Source organism: Mus caroli, chromosome 3, assembly GCF_900094665.2.
Source record: "Mus caroli chromosome 3, CAROLI_EIJ_v1.1, whole genome shotgun sequence".
NCBI lineage: Eukaryota > Metazoa > Chordata > Mammalia > Rodentia > Muridae > Mus > Mus caroli.
The window spans coordinates 83,070,639-83,077,841 of NC_034572.1; the positions used below are offsets into that span (position 1 = coordinate 83,070,639).

At 46.2% G+C, this 7,203-nt stretch overlaps 1 protein-coding gene across 2 annotated transcripts in view; it reads left to right on the top strand.

Annotated features, from left to right (window-relative positions):
• The first annotated feature begins 3,864 nt into the window (after positions 1–3,864).
• Gatad2b (GATA zinc finger domain containing 2B) overlaps positions 3,865–7,203 on the top strand; it is a 70,515-nt gene continuing 67,176 nt past the window's right edge. Inside the window, exon 1 of one of the 2 annotated variants that reach the window (XM_021157791.2) lies at positions 3,865–4,106. The gene's annotated coding sequence lies outside the window, so the exon portion shown is untranslated. The remainder of the gene's footprint in view (positions 4,107–7,203) is intronic. The other variant, XM_029475032.1, reaches the window with a different exon arrangement.

Consider the following 7,203-nt stretch of genomic DNA (forward strand, 5'->3'; position numbering starts at 1 on the left):
AGTGTACTTACATATAATAAATAAATAAATCTTTAAAAAAAAAAATTGCAACTAAACTCCCCCCCCCCCACACCCTCCGAATCACCAATAACCACCAACCTTGCCTCTCAGGGCCCTTGAATTTATATATCCTTTGAAAAGTTCCCAGAATTCCAAATGTCACACAATCACAGGAATTATCTGCAGCTGGCAAAACCACAACTCTGCTAGAGCTGGAGACAAATCATCGTCAGCTGCTGTGGGTAGTCTGCAGCAGCCCCACATCCCTACACCTGGGATTAAAACAAGGGCACATTCCTTTAATATTTGTGTGTTTTTTCTCCCCAAAGAAACCCAAATTCCAGAATTCTTACTACAGATGGCTCTTTAGACAGCAGAGGAACTTTGCATTGATGATGGACAAAGCTTTAGTCAAGAAGAATTTCTGTGTAAGAGCAATCAATGGCTTTGTCTCATTCACTGGCACCCCCCCCCCCCCCCCCGCATCACAGAGTGCGTGCCTGGCTGAGTGTACTGTAGGACTTCTTTAACAGTAAACCCAAGTTCTATACTAGGTGCTTTATCCTGTGTTCAGTGACTCAAGAGAGTCAACGAAAGCTGAAGATGATGGAGTTAGAATATAAACAAGCTGAATTTGGAGCTAAAGTTGTGAAATCATTGGAACATTAGGAAAATTCTTATAGTTCTTGAGTATATATATCAAATGCTATATTTTTATAAAAGTTTATTTTGTGTGTACAGATGTTTTGCCTGCATGTGTGTCTGTTTACCACTTGTGTGCCTGGTGCCTGTGGAGGAGGTCAGAAGAGGGCATCAAATCCCTGGATTACAGAAGCCACCCCATGGGTGCTACTTGGTCTTCTAGAAGGACAAGCAATGGTTTTTTGTTTTGTTTTGTTTTTTGTTTTTAACTGCTGAGCCATTGTTTCTCCAATCCTGAATACTATATTCTTGTTCTTGCATGGCCCATAATATTAAAGATCTGTTATTTTATAATCCAAACAATAAGTCTATGACTTATATTCAGCACTCTCCTTGTATAGTTGGGTGAACAAGGGAATAGATTAAAAAAAAAAAAAAAGGAATTTGCACTCGTACAACAATCTTCGGACTGATTAGGTTCAGAGCCAAGATCTACACCTAAGCACTTTAACTCAACGTCGTGTTATTTATTTATCTGGACACAATACTTGAATGCAAATAGGTTTTTTTTTTGTTTGTTTAACCTTATAATACAAACTAATTGTATGGTCCAGGTCTGGTGACTCAGTATTGTAATCTCAACACTTGTGAAACTGAGGCAGGAGGACTGCCACAAGTTCAAGGCTATGTTAGGCCACAGAGTGAAACCTGGTTTACAGAAAGATGGCTCAGAAGGTCAAGGCACTTGACCATGAAGCCTGGCAACCTGAGATCCATTCCTGGGATCCATATGGTGTGAAGAGAGAGCTGACTCCTGAAAGTTGTTCCTTTTCTTCCATACGTGGGACACAGTACATGGGCCCATATGCATACATGTATAGGAGAAACAAATAAGTAAATGGAGGACTGTGGAGATGGCTCAATTGGTGTTTGCTATGCCAAGTATGAATACCTAAATTCTGGTTCCCAGCATACACCTAAAACCTTGGGCATGTATGAATCTGTAATCCTAGAGCTGGTGAGAAGGAGACAGGAAGATCCCTAGTGCTTGTTTCTGTCAATCACTCTTCAAACTCTGGGTTCATTGACAAACTCTACCTTTAAGATAAGGTGGAGAACAACTTTGGAAGATACCTGATGACCTCTGATCTCTGTAGATACACACACACACACACACACACGTACTTATGTATTTGAGGGCTCTGGGTGAGTTTCTGATCTGTCCTTTTTCTTTTCTTCCTACACTATCTTCATGCGGTTATGTTCTCCATCATAATTCTTTTTTTTTTGTTTTTGTTTTTTTCAAGACAGTGTCTCTGTGTAGCCCTGGCTGTCTTGGAATTCACTCTGTAGATCAGGCTGGCCTGGAACTCAGAGATTCACCTTCCTCTGCCTCCCAATTGTTGGGATTAAAGGCATGCACTGTCATGTCCAGCTCTCCATCATAATTAACTTTATTTATATATTTTGCAGTATTGGGTTTTGAACATGCTAACTAGTATTCTATCACAGCTATATTCTCTAGGTCAACTCTTGTGTTTTTTTTTTTTTCCTTTTTTTTTTTTTTTTGAGTCAGGGTTTCTCTGTATAGCCCTGGCTGTGCTGAACTCACTTTGTAGACCAGGCTGGCCTCAAATTCAGAAATCCGCCTGCCTCTGCCTCCTGAGTGCTGGGATTAAAGGCGTGCGCCACCTCTAGGTCAACTCTTAACAAATTAATTTTTAGGTATTTACAAACCGTGTTTTCCTTGCATGAATGTGTATGCACTGTAGGAGCACCTGGTGCTCAGGGAAGTCAGAGGAGTGCTATGGATCCCTTGAACTGGAATTACAGATAGTTGTGAACCACCACCATATGGGTGCTGGCAATAGAACCTGGGTCCTCTGAGGAGCAACAAGTGCTTAACTATTGAACCATCTCTTCAGCCCCCCCTTTAAAGTAATTTGAAACATCTTCATATCTAGCCTCGGCTAACCTGTGACCTCAGCATCCCAGTGGTGAAGTTACATTTGTGTATCATCATGTCAGGCTTACAATTTTATTTCCATAGTGATTTGAAAAAAATGTCTTCTCTACTGTCTCTGGCACTAGTTAGATCTGACTTTTAATCATTGCTTAGTTGCTGTCTACCTTTGCCAGTTGCTTACTCTGACCCTGTTCCTTAATACACATGGGTTAAAATCTCAAGTCTGTCACATGTGTAACTTTTAATTGATAACTTATTGTCCTCACCTGTAAGATAGGATGGCCAGTACTTGCCTCACAGAGAGTAAGAATTCATTGTTCTTGTTCCCCCCAAAAGTTATTATTCTTTCAATGTGTTTATTTTTGTGATAATTAGTTCTCATCTCTTGGGCGCTCAGAAAGAATATTCATGGTGTTCTAGAAACGTAGAATGTAGGCGGGCCTAACCGCTTCGAGGAAGTAGGAGATAGCCAGGCTAGCAAAAGAAGCCGGGCCTTGACTTGGCTAGTGCAATAGGGTGGGGTGGGAAGCTATATCCTCACTGTGAACAGAAAAAGACCAGATCCCAGAGTATACACTATGAACACCATAAATTCAGTACATTTAGCTAATTGTTTGTTTTTTCTTTCGGCTGTTATGATACAACCAGGAAAGGACCCATCAGAAGTAAATTAACATACGAGTCCCAAGGCCTTGGGCAGAACGGGGCAGGCCACACCCCAGAAAGACAAGGCAGAGCTCCTAAAGCTAGTCCTGTCCCTAAATTCATGGATTCTGTCGCGATGAAACACCACCCACCCAAACACAGAGACCAGCGCCGTTCTCAGTCTCCATCTTTAGACGTGAAAGAATGAGAGCCTGTCAAAGGAGAATCCCGGTTTTAAGAGACTAGGTGGTACGGCGGCTGCCAGGGGACCAAAACGTCTATAAGGTAAAGCTGCAGCCTGAAGCGATTTTTTGACCCCCGACACTTAATGGGCTGTCGAAGACCCGGATGTGTCTGGGACTGGCCGAGGTACCCATTAACGCGCCCCCGCTAGACCATCCCCCTTCTCCATTTATGATTGGATTTTCTTGACGCCAATCACTACTTCTCCAGCCACCCACTCCTCAAGGGTGGGGTGAAGTCTCGCTATCCCGCTTTCAATTGGTAGGAGCAAGAAGAGGAGGGCGGGTAGCCGGCTAAGTTCCTCCAATGGTCGTCGTGGCGTGTGGTTAAGGCGGAGTCAAGGCGCTTGGCAGCTGCCCAATCAGCGTCCTTGTTTGTGTGGTGCCGCCGCCGCCGGTGCAGCCGCCGCCGCCGCTGCTGCCCCTGTCTGTACCGCAGTGTCTGCTCCGCCCGCCCGCCCTCCCCGACCCGGCCCGCCCCCTCCCCCACCCCCGCTCCCGGACCCGCCAGTGGGGTCTGGATCCCACTGTGCCGTCGCCGCCTCCTTTTTCGACGCCTTCACGGCCGCCTGAGGAAGCGACCTGGTCGGGAGTTCCGCCGTCGCTGCCAGGTGAGGAGCTCTGGCCTAGGCCAGCCTGGCCGCCAGCCCGCCAGCCCGCCCGGGGGCGGTGAGGAGAGACGGAGGGAGCGAGGCTGCGAGAAGGCGGCGGTGGGGGAGGGGAAAGGTGGAGGGCGGGGGGAGGGGAAGCGCCCGCGAGCCGACGCCCGCCCGCGCGCCCCCGCCTGGCGTCCCCTCCCCCAGCCCGGCCTGCGCGCCCCCGCCTCGCGCTCCCCTTCACCTCTTCCCCTCCCCCCCGCGCGCGCGCCCTGGTCTTTCACTTAGGCCTCGCGCGACCCGGCTGGTGTCCCTTCGTGTCTTCGCTTTTTACTCTTTCTCCCCTCCCTCGCTCCCCGTTTCCCTCGCCATCCCCCTTTTCACTCAGTACCTCATGCCCGCCATGCTCCCCTCTTCTCCGGAGCGTCCTCCTCTCCGTGTTTTTAACTCTCCGCCCCCAGTAGTGCCCTCGGGGTGCGGGGGCCGCTCCCTGCACTGAGTCCTGTGTTTGACGGCGGATAGGACGAAAAGGGGATCCTTAAGGGTGGAGGAAGCACTGGATAATTATCTTTATTTGGGGGACAGGCTCAGGAGTGCAGAACCTTACCCCTTTATTTCGTCGTCCATCGTTCCCTGGCCCTCCGTAAGAAAAGGGAATTGTCTTGACTTGCGTGGGTTACTTACCTCGTGTAGCAACTAAACCACCCATTTTCTCAGCCGGGCTTCTGGGATTCGCTGGATCTGTTTCCCAGTTTACTTCTTGAGGGTTGATGGAACTAGAACTTACTCTTCCGGACCAAGTCGGGACTTAGAGTACTTTTTGCCTCCTTGGGCTCAGTTACCTGAAGGAGCTAGTTACTCCTGTGAATGAAGGGATTTAGGTGTTAATCGCTGTCCCGGACAGCTTCCCTGCTCTATAAAGGTATGGAGTTCATCCCCAGCGCCAGAATCACTCCAAGCATAAGATGTACCTTCGTAAGGACTGGTCCTGAGATGGAGGTGGCGGCTTTACTGGTGGGTAGGTAGCATGTGGATGCTGAAGTTAGCAGTGTTTCCCTGTTCTCTTCTGGAGAGAACCAGTGTTCTGGTAGTTACTTGAAGGGCTTTTGTGTGTGTGCTTCAGAGGTGGGAATAATATAAATTAAATCATCTTTTAGCAAAAAGAGAGGCAGTGTTTTCATGCCTACCCAGCAAGATTTGAAATAGTACTTGAAGTTGGAGTAAAAGTAGGTTTGATCCATGTGGATTGGAGAAGAGCTTTTGTAGTTTTTTTGGAGCGGTTCCTTTTCCAGAAATTATAATTTAAATAGACAACAGATGAATGTGGCACAGATGAAAGTAAGAAGAAATCTTCCCTTTCCACCTCTGTCCTCCAACCATCTTTCTTATCTTTACTACAGCCATGACTGAAGTTTTTTGGCCTCTGTATTAGTGTCTGTAAGTTGTTGATTATCCTGTTTGAGAATTGAGTGATTTCTTTATTGCTTTTTCTTTGATACATGGGCTTACATTCTTTCTTGAAGTCTGATGACCACTTTGATTTATATTTTTGGTGCAGGAGAAGTCTTGATAAGAATTGTCCTAGAAGGGGGCTGGAGAGATGGCTCGGGTTAAGAGTACTGACTGCTCTTCCAGAGGACTCAGGTTCAATTCCAGCACCCACAGGGCTGTCTGAGACTTTCTATAATTCTAGTTCCAGGGGATCTGACACCCTGGGGATGGAGGAAGAGAGAGAGAATATTGTTCTAGAGTAGCAACAGTTGTGTGTGTGCTTGATTGGTAAGGAGGCGACTTCTGCTGATATTAAAGACAGTGGTGTGGCGGGGTAAGCTCATTCTGAGGGAAGGAAGATACATCTGTTGGAAATGTCATGCCACAGATGCTGGGCTGGGCCACGCATAGACTTTTCCTTGGGCTTTTTAAGAAGATAAGTTTATAAATAGGCCATGGTGAGTATTGGTCCGATATGATTGATAGACTTTTCATTCTGGAGGCAGTGATTTGGAAGAGGTAGGTATTAACAGAAGGCTGGACCTGTAGGTTGAATGACTAGTTAGAGAAGAGATGAAGTTTATATAGATTTTTAACGCTACCTATTCTCGTTGTTGTTGTTGTTGTTGTTTTGTTTTGTTTTCGAGACAGGGTTTCTATGTATAGCCCTGGCTGTCCTGGAACTCACTCTGTAGACCAGGCTGGCCTCAAAGTCAGAAATCCGCCTGCCTCTGCCTCCCAAGCACTGGGATTAAAGGCATTCGTCACCACGCCCGGCTAAACTGCCTATTCTTTAGTTGAGAATATTTTTAATGAGGTGAGAGTGATTGTGCTTGACATCAGTATCCATCTTTATGGCACCGTAGTTTGCTTCCCCTAATTATGTCATGTCTGTTAACTTCCTGTTTAGATGCAGTCTCAACAGGGTTTGAATAGAAACTACATTAAATACTTGTCTAGAAACAAAATTATCTTGGTTCCCTGATCAGCCCTTCAAATATACATCCTGGCAATAACTTAGACTGTGTTTAGCATAGGGGAACAGGGTGAAGAGAGATGTGTGGAATTTTTTTTCTAACCCTCATAAGTCTATAGTACTTTCTAAAGTTTGTGTTTTCTAGAGTCATGATTGTAATCTCAACACTTGGGAAATTGAAGGAGGATTCTTTGAATTTCAAGCAGCATAGACTACATAGTGAGTTCAAAATAGCTAGAACTACTGAATTAAGACACATTCTCAAAACAATTAAAACCCTAAACAAAAAAGCTGGCATAGGCCCTTCATCCTCAGCTGGGAATCAGGAGTTCAAGGTCATCTTCTGTTTTATATCACTTTTGAGCTCTCCTACACCCTTCCTCAAAAAAAAAAAAAAAGGCTTGTGTGTTTTCCCCTCTTTGTTGTGGGTGGTGGTGGAGTTTCTCTGTCACTTTCTCTTGGTTCCACTCGGCCTCCTGGACACTCTAGATTGGGCCCTGGTTCAGAGTGCAGTTATGCCGGGCAGTGGTGGTGCACACCTTTAGTCCCAGCACTTGGGAGGCAGAGGCAGGCGGATTTCTAAGTTCGAGGCCAGCCTGGTCTACAGAGTGAGTTCCAGGACAGCCAGGGCTACACAGAGAAACC